Genomic DNA, 4,738 nt, shown 5'->3' on the forward strand with positions numbered 1-4,738 from the left:
CTGCTGGCTGGGAGGCAGCTGCCCAGTGACGAATCAAAGCAACACCCAATCAAGGCATCCCGGGCCTCCGCCAGCCCCGCCTACTCCTGCCAGGCCACGCCTCCGTGATGCCCCAGAGCTCGCGAGTAGTGCGCTCTCGGGCTCCCGACAACTGTAGGCTCCAGGGTGGGGTTTGTGGGTGCCCTTTCTCTGCCGCCTGCAAGCTGTGTGAGTCGCGCCTGGCACAGAGCCTCTGGAGGCCTCAGTTTCCTCAAGGGCGCATGCCCAGGGGTAGGTGGTGGTGGTGGTGGGGGGGGTTCCGTCCTGCCAGCCGTCTGCCTGCTCAGTGTCCCGGCTGCAGTTCGGGCTGCATAGTAACAGCTGGAGGCAGGCTGCTGAGCGCTGCCCCTTGGCCCGCATAGACTCTGGTCGGCCTCACTCTCTGGGACAGGCACGTGGACTCAGAGCGGGGTCAGCTGGCTGGGGCCGAACCTCAGCTTCCCATGTGTGAAGGGGGCTGCCGGTGATGCAGTCCCCACCATTCCAGCGGGAGAGGTGGCCCAGAGAGGATTCTGCAGCGGCCCAGGGCCTCCAGCTGTCAGGGGAGCCCCGAGGTCGCGGGGAGTTCTGGTCCCACCTGGCCCAGAGTGGGATTTGACTCCGAGGTGGCCACAGGCAGAAGCAGGGCTGCCTAACAGGCTCCTCAACGCAGAAAGCGCCCAGTGGAGGGTGGCCTCCGTTAGTAATCGCTCCACTGTGCCCTGGACACCTCGGGTCCCTGCTCCTTGGCACGGATGATCCCTCTCTGCTCACTCCCACCCCATCTTTGCCTTTTTCTTTCTTTTTAAAAAAATATTTTTATTGATTTCAGAGAGGAAAGGAGAGAGAGAGAGATAGAAACATCAATGATGAGAGAGAATAATTGATCGGCTGCCTCCTGCATGCCCCACACTGGGGACAGCCGGCAACCCGGGCATGTGCTCTTGACCGGAATCAAACCCGGGACCCTTCAGTCCGCAGGCCGATGCTCTATCCACTGAGCCAAACCAGCCAGGGCCCATCTTTGCCTTCTCTCCCAGGTGCCTGGGACCCACCAACACCTCCAGCGGGGGTGGCAAGCTCTCTGCTCCAAGGCCAGCCGGGGCTTGCAGCCCACACATCTCACCTCTAGGGGGCGTCTCCCACTCACTGTTTGGACCCAAACCAGGGCTCCTTAGAAGCATGCAGGCAGGAACCAAGTGAAGGCTGTTCCTTTGCAACCTGGCCCACCCAGAGGATGGCATCTCGAAACGGAAGTCCAGGTCTCCAGAAGGGCATATGAGAAGGAATCGCTGTGGTGACCGGGGACTTTTGTCCCACCTGGGGAGGGAAGCGCTGTGGTTGGCTCCACTGACCTGGTCCTATTATTGTCCCCACCACAGCCCTGCAGCGCTGAGCTGGGCCAGGGAGGAGGGGAACCATGGGTGCCAGGCTCAGCTGCTGAACATCCCCGACTGGTGTGTGGGGGGGTGGCTTCTTTTTGGGGTTGCCAGATTCAACATCAGTTAAATTCCAATTTCAGATAAACAAGGAATAATTTTACAGTATAAGTATGTCCCAAATATTGAATAGGTTATGTTTATATTAAAAATTATTCACTATTTAAAATGCAGATTTAACTGGACATCTTATATTTTATCTGACGATCCTACTCCTAAATTTGCCTGAATTACTGTCTGGTTGGCAGCTTGATTTGTGCTGAGATGCAGGGCCCGCCTGGCCCATAGAGCCCCACCTGCCTCTTGCTGACAGTGTGAGTGAGGCACTTAGGGTTTGTAGAGGGAGTGAGCGACTCTGCTGTGATGGCCAGGGGAGACCTCAGCCCCGGTCCTCCTGGGCTGATTTTGTGGGTGCAGAAGACCCCCCAGGGAAGGGTGTACAAGACCAACTTCATCACCTTCTGCCTCACTGGACAGTCTGTGTGTTTCTGCCAGGAAAAGCCCTGTGGTGAGGTACGCTGTCCGCCTGCGCACCTGTGGGCGGTGGGATGGACCAAGAGGAGGAGGGTGGAAGTTCTGGTGGCCCGGCATCTCCAAGTGGGAGTGCCACTCACCAGCAGCCCGGCATCAGCGGGACGCAGTGCCTGTGTGTGCGTGTGCGTATGTGTGCGTCCCCGCCCTGCTGAGTCAGCCTGGGGAGGGCGATGTTGTGAGCAGTCCTCCAGGCGGTTTGAGGTGAGGGCCCAGTGGGAGGTGCCGCCAGCTGCCTCCAGTGCTGCTCTCCAGGTACCTTGCAGTGGGCAGGGGAGACGGGCAGAGCTGCTTTTCCCATCTCTCCATTCTCCAGTTCTGTTGTGGGATATGTGGCCTTCCACGCCCGTGGGCACAGCCCTCTGTCATTAGAGCCAGGCCCTGCGGGAGGACCTTTGTCTGGCTGGCAGTGGCGACTGTGAGAGCTGATGGCCTCACCCGGGACTGCAGGGACCAAGCGGAGAGGAGGGTTTCCTGGTTATTCGGTGCCAGTGGCCATCAGCCCGTCTGTGTTAGGGAAACCGAGGCACAGGAATACTGGGAACTGGTCCACTGTGCTAGTTGGTTGCCGGGCTTTGCATTCTGCCCATGTGACCCCCCACTCTCTCATCTTCCCTGAGAGGGGGGTCCCGTGGGCACCACTCATTTTGCCTTGCTGGCACTGACCGACCCAGCCCCTCTGCTCTCCCCTCCTGTGGCCCTCGGGGAGCCTGTGGACCAGTGTGCAGGAAGCCCTTCTCCAGGGGGGTGTCCTGCTGGGGGTGGTGGAGACGGGTGAGGGACGGGAACCTCCTGATCAGGGACCCTGCTGAAGGCGGTGTGGTCACAGTGACGGGGACTTAGTCTCAGCTTCTTGGTTCAATGCGGCCCAGCTCCAGAGAGAAGGGAGGAGTCCCTGGTCTCCAAGGGCTGGTGTTTTTTTTGTTTGTTTTTTAAATATATTTTATTGATTTTTTACAGAGAGCAAGGGAGAGGGATAGAGAGCCAGAAACATTGATGAGAGAGAAACATCAATCAGCTGCCTCTTGCACGCCCCCCACTGGGGATGTGCCGGCAACCAAGGCACATGCCCTTGACCGGAACCGAACCTGGGACCCTTGAGTCCGCAGGCCGACGCTCTATCCACTGAGCCAAACCGGTTCTGGCGGGCTGGTGTTTTTTGATGTCGGCTTTGAAGACCCCTATCCCGCAAAAGCCAACTCCAGTGACGCCTCTGCCCCACAGACACTCTCTCCCACTTGCCCCCGCTCCCCAGTTTGATTTTCCAATGATGAGGGCTTTATGCACCATCTGATGGTGGTGTTATGTGTCATTTCCCTCTGCTGTTCTCATCTCCCTGGAGCTCTTAGAGCCCTGGGACCACTCTGACCTCAAAATGCTGCAGGACAGTGACGTGACAGCGCCAGATGCCATGAAGGCTGCTCCTGGGGTGCTCATCATTTCAGCTCTCGGTCAGTTTCCAGGGAAAAACAAGGGCTGAGTTTATTTTGAAAAGATGGGATCATTCCCCATTGACTCAGCTCCCACAGGCCAGCTCTGCCTCCTTGTGCATTTCAACAAAAGGAATGCTTCTCCGGGCCAGGTGGGGAACAGCGAGTGCTCTCTGTGAAGGCAGGTTCTCTTTACAGGCACGACAGTCATCCTGAAGCCAAACTCCTTCTGCCCTGCCCTGGCCCTGAGCCAGCTCTGCAGCATCTATAGCAGTGATGGCGCCTTTGGAGCTCGGCGTGTCAGCATTTTGAAAAACCCTAACTTAACTCTGGTGCCGTGTCACATAGAGAAATTTTTAAATATTTGCAACCATAGGAAAACAAAGACTTATATTTTTGATATTTGTTTTATATATTTCAATGCCATTTAACAAAGAAAAATCAACCAAAAAAATGAGTTCGCGTGTCACCTCTGACACGCGTGTCATAGGTTCACCATCACTTATCTATAGTGTACTGCTCATCTCCTCCTCTATCCAGCCTTTCATCCATTCATCTGACCACTCTCTTTCCATCTATCACCCATCCATCTGCCATCCATCCATCCATCCACCATCCATGGTTCATAGGTTGACGCTCAACCACTGCCCTTTGCTGGCCAGGTGTGCAAAGCTTTCTTTTCTTTTTAAAAAAATATTTTTATTGGTTTTAGGGAAGAAGGGGGAGAAAAATAGAAACATCAATGATGAGAGAGAATCATTGCCTGGCTGCCTCCTGCACGCCCCCTGCTGGGGATCGAGCCCACAACATGGGCATGTGCCCTTGACCGGAATCGAACCTGGAACCTGCAGGCCGACGCTCCATCCATTGGGCCAAACTGTCCAGGGAGTGCAGAGCTTTCTTATAGCAAAAGACTGAAAAAAGCACATGGGTCTGAGTCCATGGGGCGGCAAGCACCGGGAGTGGTGCAGTGGTTACTGTAGCGGTTTTCTGCTGCAAATGACGCCGTGGCCGCAGTCTCAGCCGCAGGCTCTCCCGGGCACCGTCCACCGTGTAGGTCAGGGCCTCGTGGGGCTGGTCCTCCACGCAGGGTCACGCTCTGGAATCAAGGTGTCGCCAGTGGGTGGGGCGCGTGGAGCTGGGCTTTTTGCCTTTTTTTCAGGGGAGTCCGCATCCCACGTGCGCAGGCCCCGCGCAGCCGCACAAGGCTCTTCCCGGAGGTGGCGCCGGGCGCGGCGGGCGCGGGAGGAAGCCACGCAGAGCCGGTTGGGCAGCTTCCGGCTGGAACCGAGAGGGTGGCGGTGGCTCTCCAGGTCCCAC

Source organism: Myotis davidii, unplaced genomic scaffold, assembly GCF_000327345.1.
Source record: "Myotis davidii unplaced genomic scaffold, ASM32734v1 scaffold244, whole genome shotgun sequence".
Lineage (NCBI taxonomy): Eukaryota > Metazoa > Chordata > Mammalia > Chiroptera > Vespertilionidae > Myotis > Myotis davidii.